The sequence below is a fragment of the Helianthus annuus genome, chromosome 3 (genome assembly GCF_002127325.2).
Source record: "Helianthus annuus cultivar XRQ/B chromosome 3, HanXRQr2.0-SUNRISE, whole genome shotgun sequence".
Taxonomy (NCBI): Eukaryota; Viridiplantae; Streptophyta; class Magnoliopsida; order Asterales; family Asteraceae; genus Helianthus; species Helianthus annuus.
The window spans coordinates 174,543,027-174,561,840 of NC_035435.2; the positions used below are offsets into that span (position 1 = coordinate 174,543,027).

Consider the following 18,814-nt stretch of genomic DNA (forward strand, 5'->3'; position numbering starts at 1 on the left):
TCGAGTGTGTCTTACCCACTACAACTTCATCCAAACACCAAATTAACTAAAACCATCATTCCATTAAATAGAGAATATTACATAATATTCCTAGAAAATTGAAAACAAAGTAGAAAAATAAAAGTTAAAGGTCTTAAACTAGATAGGTCAAGTGATACACAAATTCATCCTAAGGAGCTCTACTTTTACATTAAGAACCAAAAATTTCGGAAATAATTCTCCGGTATCTAAAAGCTTTGTAGAACTCCGAGCCTAGGGGTGTTCCCCAGATGTTGTTAAAGCCATTCTTCTATCTCTCTTGGGAGGAAGAATGCGGATTCATTTTCCTCAACATCTTGTGGAGGCGGAGTGACACCAATCGGATCCCCTTGTAGTATGTCTCGAGGGGGTTCCGGGTGTATGGCGTACCATTCAGCCGGTATGATGACTTCCAGTACCACATTCCATGCCCTTTGGGTGATAATTGGTACCAAAGGAGGAGAGGCGATAATGTTCAACCTTTGGTGCAAAAGGTTGACCTCCCGAAGACATCCTTCTAGTCCCACTGTCAAATGATTAATACGGTCGACCAATGCTTCTTCCACCCCTGTCATTTCATCAATGGCCTCTCTTAAGGCGTAAACGTAGTTCACAAGAGAATCTTCAACCGTTGATGACCTCCTCCCTTGTCGGTTGTTCCTGGAGTGCGATGAAGACGTTCCGCTAGTTCTGCTCGCCATTCTGAGAAAATAGACCAAAAAGAGTTCAATCTTTATGGAACAGTACCTCGGACACGGCCCTGTGCTCATTGAGCACGGCCCCGTGTTCAGATGTCTGCAGATTTTTGAAACAAGGAATCTCGGAGTTTTAAATTATTTTTCCAACTTTTAAAGAATTTTTTAGCAGAAATAACTTAAAACAATGTTGCAAAACTTATTTTTAACAAGATTCCTTGAGTAAAAATCTATCAAACATCACCTTAAAGCTTGGAACCATGGTGATTTCAAGCTCTAATGGAGGTATTGAGTGAAAAATTGAAGAAGAAGATAATGAACAAAAATGGAAAAGACAAGATGGTTGTTGAGAACCTTCCTTAGAATATACCTAGGATGGTATGTGTGAAGATCCCAGCAAATCTTTGTCTTTGGATTGGTCCAAATGAGCAGGAATCTTGCTGCCTTTATAGAAAACGACAGCACGCTGCACATGGCCCCGTGTCGGCTGGACACGGCCCCGTGTGCAGGCAAGGTCCTGACACATTTTGTCCGTATTCTGACAAAAAGTCAGAAAGGAATCTTTTGGTGGACACGGGGGCGTGTTGACCTGGACACGGCCCCGTGTCTAGAGGCTGTTTATGAAGTTTCGTCTATTTCTAAGGAACTTATCCGGATCGGGCGGTTCCTTACTGGATGGAACAACCCCAAAGTGCCTGAGATACCTTAATTGCTCTAGATTAAGACGAGAACGCAAGAGTTTGTCGGTGAGGGTGATTCCTATGCTAAATATAGGTGGACAAGTCCAACCCTTTCTCGGGCTCTCGTTAAAGAAGGTATATGCCGAATCGCTCAGGTCTATGTATGCACCGAACGAAGTCGATGTAGAGTCCTTCACGGCACAATCGACACAGGGACGACTATCGCTCAAGTCTTTGCTAGAGTTAGAGGTAATATCGGGAACAACGAAGTTGTTTTTATTCGAATGTGATCCCAACAATTCTTCTTGGGTATCGTCTTGAGATAGGAAGTCTAACTCAAGCTCTTTTAACCAATTAAGAATTAAATCTTCCAATTGAAATAGTTCATCAAGAAGCATTTCTCCTAGAAGGTCTGGTTGAGAGCATTCGAGTGAGAGATAGAGATTATTTTTACTTTCGCCCCTTCTTAAGGCTACAGGAAAACAATAGGTCTATATAATGGGGCTTATAATTTAGAAAATAACATTCTAAATCTTTATGAGGGCCACCGCATATTTGACACCACGTACCATAAGAGTGCCGAAAGTAAAAAATATCAGTATCACTCTGTTTGTGTCAGAAATTACCAACCGTCAGGATCTTACGGTTCTGTTTTCAGTAACTGAAACTTACGGCCCCGTGTTCAGCTTACTGTCTGACTTAAAACAGGATTGCCAGTTCCCAAGATTGGGCACGGGGCGTGGTCAGCGGGCACGACCCGTGCTGAGTTCTGCAGAAGCTGAAAAAATCTAAGAAAATCCTAAAACAAACAGAAAAATTAAAAAAAAACGATTAGGCCGTTGATTCCTAACTTTCTTAAAATCCTTGTGTCCCCGACAACGGCGCCAAAAACTTGATGCGTGTGAAGTGTTATATAGTTTTTAATGTATATTTTAAGCCCTTTAACACTATTTAGCCAAGTTTTAAATTTATAAAACACGATATTTACTAACACTAAACACACATATGGGCAAGTGCACCCATCATGAGCGTAGTATAGTGTTGGTAAGATACTGACGTCGTCCAAGGACACAAGAGCTTTTAATACCGGTTTATCCTCAACGTCTAATCAAATCAAAAGTTAGAAAAAAGGTTTTTTAAACTAGAAAAATAAAACTAACTAAAATGCTGAAAAATAAAATAAAAATAAGAACAGATAGACAAGATGAATCACTTGGATCCGACTCGTGTTTAGTGTAACCTTTGATTATTCCCGCACATTTGCACTTTTTAATAGATTATCTTAGTTATTGTAGTAGGCCCCTCTTTTGAAGGTGACGTTACCCTCAACCCAGTAGTTTGAGTCAGCAAAGATACAATCCTAAAGGGTTGGATTATTGAAAGATAATTAATTAAGTTATTAATGCATAATGTGGTAGGCCCCTCTTTTGAAGGTGACGTTACCCTCGGCTAAGTAGTCTGAGTCAGCAGGGATACAGTCCTAAGTAGTCAGGTTAAAGTTTTAATAGTAGCTTACATATAAGGGGATCAAAGAGTTTGGATCCCCGCCATCCAATACCGGTGGGTATTGAAGGAGGTCCTACTAAATTTGACCCAGGTCCTTGCAGGATCTATACACTGAACAAGGCAAGACACTTACCAAACCATTCCCTTAACCCTCGACCAGGTAGCCAACATATCTCCATATAGACCGTGGAGATATGAATGGTGAAAATCTTTTATTTTATATAGACAATAAGATAATGCCAAGACACCACAGACAAATGATAAGGAAGAATCGCCTTCAACATAAGAAACTAGTTAGTAAATTCATTAATACATAACCAAATAAAAAGTGCGAAAAGATTAAAAATAAAAAGTATTACACTAGACACTTGTCTTCACCAAGTGATGTAAGAGACTTAGGCAAACATGGCATTTGATTGTCAAGAACTCTTACGATCAATCTTGGATCCCGAGACGACTCACACACTCTATGATGGATGATGGATGATGGTGGTGGATGTGGGTTGTGATGGTGGTGGTGGGTGGGTGAAGTGTGAGAGAGGTGGTGTGCCAAAGGATGGTTTGCAAATGAGCCAAGCACCCCTATTTATAGCCTGAACAGCAGCGCGGGCACGGCCCCGTGTCCATTGGGCACGGCCCCGTGTCCATCATCCTTCTCTTTCTTCATTAATTGCAGTTTGTCTGCATTAGTTGACCACGCCCCCATGTCCGCTAGGCACGACCCCGTGTGCAGAAGCGTATCTGTACTATCAAGATTTTCTCAGATTCTGCGAATCTTAGAGTTGACCCGGCCTCGTGTCCGCTGGGGATGCCCCCGTGGTGGGTGATAGAAGCTTCTACAACTTTGTCTTTTTTGCAGACACTTGGGCACGCCCCGGTGCTCACTGAGCACGGGGCGTGTTCAGCCTTCTGTTTCCTTGTTTTTGCTTCGGAAGATGCTGTCGGGGGGTCGGGCATGCCACGTTTATTCCTTTTCTTGTATTTATGTTAGATTTAGCTGTCTTTTTGCTTCTTTTGTTCATTTGAGCTCATTTAATCCTGAAAATACAAAAGGAAGAAAAAAAATACTGTTTCCAACATTAGTACTAAAAAGGGTTGGTTGTATGCCACATTTGATGTAATTTATATGTTGCATTTTGCACACATCAAAAACCTAAGACAGCAATGTGAGTAATCTCCTTTTTGTAAACTGTTTTTACAAAACCTCACTTAATAAACACTATATTAAACAGTGATTGAGTATTTGTATTCTACAATTATCATCGTTATGTTGGGGTTTTGTATACAAAATTTGTTACTACCTTGCGAGGAGTAACATGACCACAAGTCGGTTTGACAGTACCATGGGTGGTAATTAAAGTAGATGGAAACAAATGTAATTGCGCGACCGCCCTCAAAACAGTACAATGGTTTTACTTAACTTGATTAAACTGAGATTTACTCACCAGTATTTCCCACTGACAAAATGTTTTTAAACGCGATTCAGGTAACAAAATGTGAAAGCCAAATAGAAGCCAGCTGGACAGCACTGAAGGCTTGTAAAAGTTGCTATAAAGTTACCTCAAATAAAGAGATGTTTTATTTAAATAAAATAGGATTTATCCCTATGAAAATGTGTGTACTTAAAATTTGGGATTTTCCCACGTGTTTAATATTATGAAAATGTGGTATTTTACTCTGATAAAATATTTCCTAACTATGGTCCTGATGTAATTTCTGCTGCCAAAATGATAAACACTGATACCACCAAAACTGGCCGCGGCCGCCCGTTCCCGGGTTGTTAGGGGACGGGGGTTGTGACAGTTATTCTTTTATATGTTTTACACACAGGCTCGCGGTCATGTAAGAAACATTTGTCGTTCATTTAATATGATATATCACTAACGAATTCCTGCCGCATTGCAGTGGGTGGATACTTTAATAATTAGGTTATATCGTATTTTCATCATACATAAAGAGATACATATGAGTTATAAAATATATAAAAGCAACCTTTAATATCAACTAGTCCTAAGCCCTCTTTTGCGGTGCGAGAGCGTAAAACCATGATACAAACGTTTTGCAGAGCGGATGGTGCAAAACCATGTCAAGTAGCAATCGAACAATACCAAAACTGGGAAAAACGTAAAATAAAAACATGAATTTTTAACACCAAGTCGAGGGGGTAAAAAAAACCTGAGGGACCAAATGTAACTATCAAACGGTTTGCTAAGTAGCTACCGAATGAAAAAAAAAAAAAAAAAAAAAACCCCGAGGAACTAAATGTGACCGCTAAACACTATGCTAAGTGCAACTGAACGACGACCAAATCTAGAGAAAAACATAAAACAAAAACTAATATAAAAATTAAACTTATTTAACTTTTGTGACAAAATGTAACACCCCGAAAATGGGTTTGGTAATCAAAAGACGGGTAAAGTACCGATAGTGGTAAAACTTACCCGGTTAATATTAGGATTTAAATAATTAAACCTAATATTAAATAAAGGTTGTACGAAGACTTTTTGAGGAAATAAATTTAGGAAAGGCCCGAGTTAACAGGACTTAAAAATAAAACGGGTTATGACTTCCCGAACCTATTAAATTTAACTAGGAATAATTGACCTAGTTAGTAATATGTGACTAAGTTATAAATAGTGAACTATAGATTCAAATGATCAAAATAAAAACATGAGGGACTAAAGTTGTCAAGTGGGAAACTAATATTTATTAAAACAAGTAATAACACACAACACACACACTGAGAGTGTGTGTGTGTGCGTGTAATCGCCCAGGAGCAAGAAAAGAAAGGGTGCTACCCTAGTTCATCAAGATTCAACAAATTGAAAGGCAATTTAGAGCCAAATAGTATGGATTAACACAAATTCGTGATCACCAAGCTTAGGGGATCACAAGGTATGTTAAATTTTTATGTTTAGTGAAGTTGAAATTCTTGATGAATTTATGATAAACGAAATTATTGCTTGTATGTTTGATGTGAGAGTGAAATAAGGATAAATCCATGTCTAGGAACAAACCCTAGTAAGGATTTGACGAATTAATGATGAAAAATTGTGAAATTGATTATTACCCATTTATATGCTAAGTGGGTTTTTATGTCATTGTGATGAACACTTGAATTAGGATGTTCAATTCAGGAATATTGATTGTTATGATATAAGTTCTTGATGTAGTTCATGAACACTAGGCATAGAGGTTTGATTTTGATGTAAATCTCGGTGAAAATAACTAGTTATGAACTAGTTAGTAAATATGTAAAATTATGCACATTAGGTGTTTGTTAAAATGCCTAAATGAGAACTAAAGTGTTGAAATTTAGAGTGAAAACGCGTATTCGAATGATATGGCAATTACGCGTGATATGAGGTGATAAGAGTTCTAAATACTATGTTGATTTAGACTTAATATTGTAAACCATGCGATTGAAAGTAGTTAACTTTAGATAAGTTAAGTTAACTAATCATGAAGTCGAATAGTAGCTTCGGCATAGGAAATAAGTGAGGTGGAATAGTTGTGATTTTTATGACTAATTTAACCGCCTTGTAAATGATTGATAATAGTTTGACGCGTAACAAGCTAGACGAAAGCTTGGAGGAGGGAGCGGGTCAGACGGAGCAAGTACGAAAAGAAAAATGTGGTGTGGATGCGAGGTAAGTGTAATTTACACACTTATGTAGAATACCCGTTTATTCGATACGTTGTAAACGTGACAACGATAATATTGGAAATATGGAAATTTGTCAAGTGTTGAATAATGTAAATCAAGGTTAAAAGGATACCCATGGCGTAAGCCGAAATGGGTTGAATTTGTTAGAAAATAGTGTAAAAGAAAAAGGGTATGGTTATAAACTCCGGGATGGGATGGATGTATGAATTGGAAATCAAAAACGATGTTTTTGATTAAATAGATAATGTTGGGCATATAGTCCAAACGGGTCGAATGGTGATGATAACATCATTTGACAATATCGACTAATGTGGTTGTCAAGTCTTATGTTAACAGGACCGATTAGCAAATCGGATAATTGCGTCACCATTGATGGTGTGATAATGAAAACGAGGTATAAATCGGGTCTACTTGTTGATCCGGGCCAGGTACGCATAATTATGTTGTAGTTAAAAGTGTTATTTTGGTCGAATAATTTGAGAGAGAGTCCTTCGTCATAAAAGGACTAAAATCGACCAAAACGCCCTTGTAGGCTAAATGGAACAAACGACCCTTAAAGGTTGTTTGGAAACGAGTTTTATGACTAGGTAAATACTTAGAATAAGTATAAGAGCTGAAAGAGGTATTATATTACCTAAATGGCACTATTTGAGTTTTTGCCGTAAAATAATGATTCGAGAGGTAAAATTTGGTTTATACTGATCACCACATTAAACCTACCTTAAATATAGTTGGGGTGAGAGATTATAGGATAAGAAATGTGGTAATGGAATGCTAGAAGCAATCAAAAGCTATTTTAGGCTCGAAAGTGCTTAAATACCCTTAACGGGTCAAAATAAGCATACGAGCGAAAATGGGTTTAAATTGTGTAATAAACCTGTGATTAGAACCTAATATGGTATATAACATTTATTTGAAGAAGTGTAGGTGATGTAGGAATCAAACAAATATGTTTGTTTGATAAAATGCATAAACGGGTAAAATTTGATAAAAAGGTAACGAGTCGAAGGCTTGAAAGTCTCAAAATTTATTTATGTTGGATGTTGGATTTTAACTCCATATGATGGAGAACTAAATTACGGACTCGTAGGAAAAAGAATCGGGTAAAACGGATCAATAACGAAGAAGTTATGGCCGTTTCAGTGAAATCGGGTTGAGCTGGGAATGTACAGCAACAGCTGAAGGCAATAGTCTGTGAAAACAAGGGCTAGGCGTGACGCCTAGGCCCTTGGCGTCACGCGACGCCCCTAACTCCGGAAAATTTTTAAATTTTGTCCTTTTAACCCCTGTACTTGTTTGAACTTAATATTTGACTATCAAAACTAACTTTTAAGTTGGTTTTGATCATAGGTGATCGCCAAGAGTGCTCGGATGAAGATCAAGCTCGATGAGGAACCGAACACGATAAAATACAAGCTTCCGCGCGGCGTTTTGTCGTATCTTTAAAACGACGAATCCAATTACATTAAGTTGCATTTTTGAAATGTTGTTAACATGTGAAAATGTTAGTATGCAAAGTTTTTGTAAAGTCACATTTTAGCATTTAAATGTGTATTTTATTAATAAAATCTTGATTAATTAAGTCGGGTGTTACACAAAATTATTAAAACCAATCTTTTAATACTGAAAAATCTTAAAATTTATGATGCAAAAAAGCTCTCTTGGCGTACGGCTAAGAAGCAGTCGCAGATCGCAAAAATTGTTAAGAATCCTTAGTTAAAAATAAAAATAAGCATTGCTATCAAGCATCTTATATTTTTAAAAAGTAGTACAACTTTGTGCTATCTTTCAGACTTTCACCATATAATTGGAATTTATGGCCCATAGAAGAAACACATTGCTTTAATGGCATATTCATTAGATATAGTAAATCACATAACCTTCATGTTGGGTCAAACTCGTGTATAGTTGTTATGATAAAAGTTGTAATATATAGACTTGGAAATAATATCTTAGATTATATGTTTGTTAACACTACATATTTAAGTTTTAACTATCCCAAAGCTTTAAAATATTCACCCTAACTACAACGGCAACGAGAATAATACTGAGTGTAAATATTGGCGTGAGAGTCTAGGCGGATCAATCTACAACTTTTTGTCACATTGACCATTTGCTCAATTTTTTTTAACAACTAAGCTTTTTCCCCTCCAAAATACTATACTAAATTACACCTCCTGAGGATTAAATCTTCATCTCCTCGCAAGAAGTAATTCCTCTTAACCACTAGACCAAAGCCTAAACAACTATCATTCAGTCAACTACCATATCTAGGTATGAGTCACACAAACCCTTTAGATAAATAAGATGAATCTTCTAAATGTATGTCTAAAGTGATACACTTTACAAAGTGTAACATCCAACCTCTATTATTATTAATATTATATGATTTGCGCATTAGGAGCGCATAGGTTTTTTTTTTTTTTTGGGTTACTCGGGTGGAAATTTCCTAGAGGATCACCCATCCAGATACTAATCTCACCGAAGCACATTAAATTATGCGGTTTTTGATGAGATCCACAAGCGATGTGCTAAAAACGCGTTGGTGATGTTTAAGGCGAGGCATTCCTTATATAACAAAACGACGTAAGATTAGCCTAAGGTGTCTCAAACACCCCTCACTCCTATGACTCATCATCACCGGTGAGGTTTGCCGACCATGGTAAACATAACAAAACATGAGTGGCTCAGATAACATTTATAACATATGGTCTCTCATACCACCCATATTGTCTGTTTTGACCATGAGACCACATATCTTTTTTAGGTTGCCTAGATGGAGACTTCCTAGGAGGTTACAAATCCATGTACTGCTTCCACCTGATCACACTTAACTATGGAGTTCTAATAAGATGCATTGCTAAGCTAATGCACCCAAAACGCATTGGTAGTATTTGAAGCAGGTCATTCTTTATGGCTCGGTATCTCTCCTGTGGACATAACAAAACTACAAAGAACGATATGAGGTTTGCCTAAGGTATATCAAACACCCCCTCCCCAAAGTCCTCATCCCCGATGTGGTTTGCCCCACCATCCTACACATGATTGAACAAAAGCGGCTCTGATACTATTTGTAACACTCGGTTTTTAATACCACAAATGTTGTCTATACTGCGAATGAGGAGCACACGAATTTGTTTTTAATTGCCAGGGATGAGACTTCGCAGAAGGTCGCCCATCTTGGTACTACTCTCACCTGAGCACACTTAACTATGGATTTTTGATAAGATCCAGAGTCAATGCGCCCAAAACGCATTAGTGTGATATTTGAGATGAGGCACTCCTTATGGCTTTGTAACTCTCCTTTAGATGGAGCATTACACAATGATTTGGGATTTTCCTAAGGTGTCAATAACAATTGCTACAAAATTCAACCACTTAAGCCAAAGTTGATGATCCCGTTAAAAAAAAGAACTTAAGCATTGAAGCAGATCAAGATTCAAGTTTAGAAGATGCACTTGGGAGACCTAACAGTAGACTTACACCACTCTAAGGACATGATTGGGGTCAAGAGTTCTGGAGACGTCGGATAAAGGTTATGGTGTATTGATTTTTGTAGGGGAGTGTATGATGTGTGCTACCTTTTTTTTGTCTATTTGCTCTTTTATATGTTATCATTAAAGTTTTCTCGCCACTTTATGTTAGATGTAGCTTGCTACTATCGTTATCAATATTTTGTGTTCGAATGCTGCTTTGATTCCCTTAGTCACATTTTATGCTATCTGAATTACTATACCTTACATGTCAAAAGAGGATTTTATAGTCGGGGCCTTATTAGGAGCAACATCTCTATCTTTTGAGATTGAGAAAAAGTTTGTTATCATCCTACTCGTCCCATACCCTACAATAGCTCAATTACGAGTGAGATGAAGTTTGTTTGGTAGATCTAAAAGTATCTTGCACACTCTTTGAAACTCAAAGTGAAGCCAAAACATAAATCTCTTATTTTCTTTCAATGAAAGATCGTTGACATTATATATATTAAACTAAAGTCTTCATGAATAGTAATATAATATTTAAATATTGTTATAGTTTTTAAATCTTTAATATTTTGTTTTTGTAATGTTATATATAATAGGTTTAATGTTATATTATGAATAAGAGCTTTATAATATTATTATATGTGCTAACTTGAGTTGATATGATAATAACTTATAGTGTTTATTTACATTTTATTATTATAATTAATCTTAAATGTGTTTTGTTTCTTTTAGAATTTTTAAAGACTTGATGTTTTATAAATTAACGTCGTTTACTATTTTTCATTACCCTAATAATATTGTGTAATGTTTTATAAAATTCTGAATATACCGTTGTGACATGTTTATGTTATCTCTATTTGGATAAAAGCTTTGTTCAAAATTGAACGAGTCAATTATAATTGTTTTTTTTCCTTTACTATGACAAACTGAATCAATATTGTTCGAACAACTTTGGTAGCCGTATAGAGTGCCTTTTTTATATCATAAGTTATAGGGAGTGTCGGTGATGAATAAAACTGATATCGGCCGACCATCGATACCCTGTCGATTTCAACCGAACATCGGTACTGGTATTTGTACTTTTGATACCTTTATCAACATTCTTATGGTTTTCTATCAGTGTAAAAGATGTGTCGATATCCTTTTAGGCATATCATGACTTTATTTTTTTGGATTTATCATATGATCTCCATACAAAGTGCCGATTACTGTATCGATACCTTATTGAATCGGACTGATACCAACCGACTTCCCGCCGCAAAGCGCGTGGGAGTAACTTTTTTATATTATAAGCTATAGCGAGTGTCGGTGATGAACAAAACTGATACTGTTCGAACAACATCGGTACCATGTTGCTTTCAAGTGAACATCGGTACCGGTATTTGTACTTTTGAGACCTTTATCAATATTCTTTTGGTTTCTGATCGATGTAAAACATGTGCCGTTATCCTTTATGCGTATCATGATTTATTTTTTGGGGCTTATCTTTCGATCACCATATAAATGGTTGATTACTATACCGATACCTTAGTAAATCGAACCGATACCAACCGACTTCCCCGCTGCAACGCGCGGAGAAAGTCCACTAGTTTTTATTTAATAATAAGTCATTGAAAACTTGAATTTTTTACTAAATAATGATTGTAGAAGTTATAGTTTTCACATGAACAAGAACATAGTCAATGATTTATGTGTGTCGTGTCAAAATTTTCTGTTTTGTTTAGATTCACATAAAAAGAAAACTCTTTGACCTCAAATTTTAAAACACAATTTACACAATATTCATGTTCTCAGGGGTGGACCCACATTGAATGAGTCGGGGTCTTCAGACCCCAATGTTTTTTAAAAAGTACTAGAACCGGTATATTAAATTTTCTATGGACCCCATAAAATAAATTAGCTGAACACCACTAACAAAACTGTGAGCTTAGTGCAGTGGTGAATCCTCGTGTTTAGAGTGAAAGGTCCCAGGTTTGATCCATAGTGAACTTGTTTTTTTTTTTTTAAATCTAATTTTTAAACTAGGGGTTTTTTAATACTTCTAAAACATACAGAGGCAAAAAAAAAATAATAATAGAACCCACATACACACACACTCCTTTCTCCTTCCAGAATTCAGCGACTCCCTTATCCTTCTAGAATTCAGCGACCGTTTGCCTTCCTCCACCCCTGTGCCCGTCTGTTGCTGTCCTCCGCCCTCTCCGTCTCCCTTCTGCTCCTCTCCACAGAGCACAGTAAGGTAACTACGAACTATTATTATTTTTAGTTTCATAACTTCAATTTTCATACTTGTCTGATTGTTTAAGGCATTACAAACTGTGAATTCTTGTATGCTTTGAATCGTAAATGATTATATAATTTTATTATCATATTGTATTTTATTATGTTTATCGCCCCGACCTGACTCAAACGACAACGACCCGAAAATTTTAGCGTTTGTTTGTGAAAAATTTTGAACACTAAAAAAAGTGGACCCTATTGAAAAAAAAAATCCTGAGTCCGTCACTGCATGTTCTAACTTCATGCAGTTACTTCTTTATATTAAAACTCTCATTAACAAACTTTTCTAAAAGAAGATATGATAACTTTAGAAGAAGAAAAAAATGTTAAATAAACGTATCTTCCTATACTAATAAACGAAAATCTTTTTAGGACACATGTCATTTTCTAATGTTTTCTCACCTTATTTCCTATTTATCTTTCATATTAAATAATAATAATTTTAAACAAAAATATTAGATAAGAATAAATATTTAGATAAAAAATATTAGATAAGAATAAATATTTAGATAAGGATAAAACTTTCTAATGTTTTCTCACCTTATTTTACTATTTATCTCTCATATTAAATAATAATAATAATTTTAAATAAAAATATTATATTAGAATAAATATTTAGATAAGGATAAACATTTGTTTTTATTAGGATCGTATTAAATAATAATAATAATAATAATAATAATAATAATAATAATAATAATAATAATAATAATTTTAAACAAACAATTAGATAAGAATATAAACGTTTATTTTTATTATGATCATATTAAATAATAATAATAATAATTTTAAACAAAAAATTAGTTAAAAATACATATTTAACAAAGTAAAATGTTATAATAAGTAAATAGTACATTAAAGTTCATTTTTAAAAGATAAATCTTGACGACTGTATGTGTTAACATATGACATTATATTTTATTAAACACGTGCAATATATGAGTTTTTTTAAAGATATATCTTTTTTATTATTTATTATATAAAATTACATTTACGCAAAATAAAAAAAAAACAAAGTAAAATGTTATAGTAAGTAAATGGTACTTCATTTTTAAAAGATTAATCTTGATGACTGTTTGTATTATGAAATTATATTTATGTAACCCGTGTAATACACGGTGTTTTAATCTAGTACCTATGATAAACATATAGTAATTTTAAATGTTAAAAGTTAACTTTTTTAGTTTTATTGTTGGATGCACCATGGAATCGTGCATGTTGCGACTTGCTTGCGTTATTTATATCTCTCCACATGATAATATAAAGAGTTAAATGTATTTCATGTGGTTTGTGTCATTTTGCCAGTTTAGTCCAAAGGTTTTATTTTTCGTCTGTGGGTCTAAAAAAGTTTCACCATTGTCATTTTAGTTTACTGAGTTAACTTCATCTATTTTTTTGTTAACGAGAAGGGCAATTCTGTCATTTTATATGGTCGGATTGCCCTTCTAGTTAACAGAATTACATATAAAATGACCGAATTGCCCTTCTCGTTAACAGAAAAAATGAATTAAGTTAACCCAGTAGACTAAAATAACAATGATAAAACCTTTTTAGACCCATAAACAAAAAATAAAACTTTTGAATTAAACTAACAAAATAGCTTAAACCACAGTAATTAAAATGGCATTTAAATTTAAAATATAAATATTTGTCAACTTTCCCCGTATGTCAATGTACAACAAGGTCAAGATCTTGAAAAAGTACCCATTTATAATATTAAATTCTACAAATCATATTGGCCACATCTTTAGTTTTCACGGTGGGTCAGGCTGCTTCGGGTAAAGTGACCAAACATGAGAAAGCGTGCATTGACAACCAACACGTGTTTATTCCATTTGCTTTTGAAACTTTTGGTTTTCTGGCGACAGAGGCTGTGGACCTACTTAGTCGATTCAAATGGTCATTCATAGTAATGTTATGACCCCGAGATCTATGGACGTAGTTTTTAAAAGGCTTCGTTTTGCTATTCAAAAAGGGGTAGCGGCGCTGCTTGTTGCCCGTTTACCAACTATCTCGATGTAAATTTATAATACATAAATAAGAATTTTTTTTTTTTTTTTTTGATAATATATATCCACACAAGTATTTTTTAATAGAACCTTTATTCTACTCTAGTACTCTAATAATATTAAATTAATTGTGTTTTTTTTTCTAGATTTGAACCGAAGACCACCTTATTTGATTAAATATTTATAATTGTACTTTTGCGTACTTTTTTACGTAGTTCTAACTTGTACAATAGAAGAGTTCTCACACGATGCGACGAGAAAGAGAGATATGCTTAGATACATTTAATTGTATAGCTCATTTGATTATATATTTATAATTTACTTCTACGTATTATTTACGTAGTTTGAATACTAGAAGATTGTCCGCGCGATGCGGCAAGAAACACAAATATTGGAAAGTGTGTGCACGGTTTGGTTCGGTTATTAACCTCAACCGAAGTTATTAATTAATCTATTTTATTAACCACTCAGTTTTCGGTTAATTGGTTTCGTTTATTCGGATAGATTGTTGGTCTTCGGCTTGGTTTGGTTCGGTTGGTTAATTTCAGGTAAATAACCAAACCAATTTAGGTTAAAAATTTTCCCTAGATATACATAAAATGAAGATATAAATACATTAGATAGATGCATAAATACATGAGATAGAAGTATATAACATGAAATATATGTAATGGAGGTATAAAAGCTAGAAATATTTGAAAATATGGATGGTTAAGTTTGGTTAATTTCGGTTTTTTGAGGGTTAAAAAAACCGATAAACGATTTTTTTGTTAATTTGGTTTTCGGTTATTGGTTGATTTTTGTTTAGTTTCGTCTATTTTCGGTTATTGCTCACCCCTAGACATTGTTAATCACTTAACATATCATATTTTTAATTAAAAAACTCGTTAATAAATCGACAAAAAGTTTCAATTATTTATATTCGATCGGTTATAGTAAGTTATTTGGTAAAGGCCCTCCTTTATCAATCAAATGTAAAGAGCTTGAGTGACTGCCTTCTACTCTACTTGATCAGTGAAATCTTAATGAAATCTTTATGAAAGAAAAATAAGAAAGCAACAATTTGAAAATAGTAAATGTCTCAATCTCACTTGATTTACTAAGATTTATTTAAGATATGATGTGATACACATGTTTGTGACCATAGAAGGGAGAAATTACGGAATGGATGGTTCCCAATTAGGGACAATATGTGTTGGACCAGGTGGAGGACCACGTGGAATGCTAGAGATAGAATAGACGAGTTCAAGCCCGATTAAAAACCACTTAAAAAATTAAAAAAAATTACATAAACCAAATTTCAAATTAAGATTTGGAGTTGAAAGAAGAGATTTGTAGTTGTGTGGTAAAAATGTGAAAAAAAATATATATGAACTTTATTTATTTTTGACCGTTGCCAACAGATATGTTGGTGGCCCTCTTTTTCTTCTCCCTTTTCATGCTCATTACTGGGCTAGCAATGGCACCGTCCACCGATGGCGCACGCCGCCCCCACCCCCTGTCGTCAGTGTAGTGCCGTTGAGGCTGCTATCGGTCTGATGTGGCGAAGAGCGTTTCTCCACACCATCTAGCCTAATCATTCTTAACTCTTCACACCAAAGGACTAGTTAACTAGAGTTAATAAAAGTTAGTAACTTTTTGACACGGAATCCGGAGAACTTCACATTAAAGGACTAGATAACTAGAGTTAATAAAAGTTAATAACTTTTTGACACAGGACCGGGAGAACTTCACATCAAATGACTAGTTAACTAGATTTGATAAAAGTTAGTAACTTTTTGACACAAGACCGGGAGAACTTCAGATTAAAGGACTAGTTAACTAAGAGTTAATAAAAGTTAGTAACACAGGACCGGGAGAAGTCAAACCGGTCTTTTCTACGGTACAGTGGGCCCGAACACGACTCTTGAATGACATGGGCTTCTAAAAATGGGCTTTTATTAATGGGCTATTTGGAGACTTAAATTTGGCCGGAGATGGATGTTCTTCTAGTGCAGTCGCAATTGACTACAACATGCAAAAGCAAAAACAACTTTCAAGAAATTCAGGCGCCGACCACCGCCATCGAAATGACAACCGGTACGTTGTGGTCCATTACGATTCGGTAACTTTCAATGTACTTTTTAAGGAATATTTTTTTGTCAGACAAAGGAAAAGGTCTTTTGGAATCATGTTCAAAACAGTTTTTTTTTTTTTTTTTTTTTTTTTTCTAAGGGTGACTTTCTATGTACAGGACCTATTGGTCACCGGATTCATGTCAAAGACAATCCCCCGTCAGCCCCGCTCTTCCGGACGCGATGTTCGATCGGGCCCCGGCCGTTGCGCAAGCTGACCTTCGCCCGGAAACCATACTGCCCCTACACGAGAGACTCGCTGGAGTAACAGCCGGGTAAAACCGGGTTGCCCTCAAGACCGCACCATGCCTCGGTAGGAACGATCCATCATTGGGACGTCCTCCCCCCATAACGCCACAGCCGTGGATAGAACCCATGACCTCCAAGGAGGAACCGGCCCAACCCCACCACATGGGACCAACTGGACTAGGGGTTCGGATATGTTCAAAACAGTTTAATCAATAATAATTTATTCTTACCCAAAGAAAAAAAGGTGTGTGATTTGTTATCATTTACTTTTGAACAACAAACACACTATCCACGCAATACGGGAAATGTTAATCATGTAACATGTTAATTTTTTTTAAATAAAAGTAAACTATAGTAATATCATAATTATATTAAGAGATATTGGATTTAAATAATCACAAGTTTCACCAATTAGCCGATAACATTCCTAACTTTCGTTTTGTACAACTGCAATAGCACTCTCAACTTTCAACTTATTGGCCGATAACACTCCCTAACTAACTGAACTCTAAGCCAGTTAGTTTTTGCTGATGTGGCATATGACGTGACACCTGATGTGACGTTTTTAATGATGTGGTAGCTGAAATTGCATTTTTTTGATGATGTGCCAGCTGACATAACATTTTTTATGACGTGGCAGCTGACACCAGCTAGCTGTGTTAGGGTTCAGTTAGTTAGGGAATGTTATCGGCCAATAAGTTGAAAGTTGAGAGTGCTAGTGTACAAATCAAAGTTGGGAGTGTTATCGGGCAACTGGTGAAAATTTGGGTTATTTAAATCCAATATCTCTTAAATTAAAGATAATAAAATGCTCATTTTTTATGGTTTAACTATTTTTTTAAATAAATTATTAATGTATGAAAAAGTTATGTTCATATGAAAATCGTGAAGGTAAAGTTAACGATATATTTTAAAACTTGTATTATCTAAAGTCTTAAAATTATGTAAAATTACCTTATTGTCCTCTTTATATGTATTATCATAGTATATAATATAATAGATTAACACTAATAGATTTTTTTAGTGATGTTTCTTCAATCATTTAATTTAATTTTACTCTAAAAACTTAACTTCGTTAACTTTTATAGAAAATCTAAATACGCAGTTATCTTTCTTAAATATATGTACTAGGGTTGTAGTTATCTGCGAGTTGCGTCGGGACACGATTGGAATTCGGTACGTATCGAACATTATAACAACATATTAAATAAATTCATAAAATTAAACAAAATGATATCTAAATGTGTTGTATTATTTGCGTCGTAGCTTGCTCTAGATATAATAATAAGAAAAGGTAAAACAATAAGGTAAATATTAATCTATAAAATAAAACAAAATGATATACAAATGTGTTATGTTATTTGCATCGTAGCTTAGCTCTAAATATAAAAATAATAACAAAAGGTAAAACAATAAGGTAAATAACAAAGGTTAAAAAAAGTAAACGAATAAGAAAGTGATAGAAACTCGGTCGGTATCATGCACTCATTATAGCAAACAAAAAAGAAAAGTTAAAAAAATATGTTCAAAGGTTATCTACACGTGTTCAGATCGTTAAAATGATTTCAAAAGTTAAAAGAGGTTTTTTCGTACCGGTATCAATTGGTTATGTTTTTGTTAAAAAAAATTGACGCAAGTTAGCAAGGCACTAAACTCAAATAAAACAAAAAAACAATGTGGCTCAAGTTAACAAAGCCCCGATGCTCACGTTAGCATATGGGCACTATTCAACTTATCTTTACTTACTATTAAAGTAGACTTAGCGCTGACATCACAAAAGCTTACGTGGCGAGCAATAAGCCATGACAACTCAGCTTTCATTACTTCATTATTACATCCTAAATATCACTCGTTTATACAAAATACAAATATATAAAATTAAACTTTTCATTTGAATTTTAAAATTTAAATGTGGGTTATTAGGAGGGGGCTCAATTTAAACATAAGAATTGGCCAGGGTTTTGAATTCACTTTTAGATCTCACCCTACCCCTCTCTCTCCCTCTCTCTCTCTCTCATCCTGACATTGTAAACCCTAAACAAGCAAGTTTTCCATCTAGCCTCATCCCCTGGTTGTTCAGTCATCCATTTGCCGATTCTAGGTGAAATTAGTTG

General features: G+C 34.9%; 1 long non-coding RNA gene across 1 annotated transcript; it reads left to right on the forward strand.

The window, feature by feature from the left end:
- Window positions 1-12,153: 12,153 nt before the first annotated feature.
- Window positions 12,154-16,911, forward strand: LOC118490281. The gene is made up of 3 exons (XR_004888993.1): window positions 12,154-12,287; window positions 16,055-16,416; window positions 16,571-16,911. It is a non-coding gene; the product is annotated as an uncharacterized LOC118490281 (long non-coding RNA).
- Window positions 16,912-18,814: the final 1,903 nt, after the last annotated feature.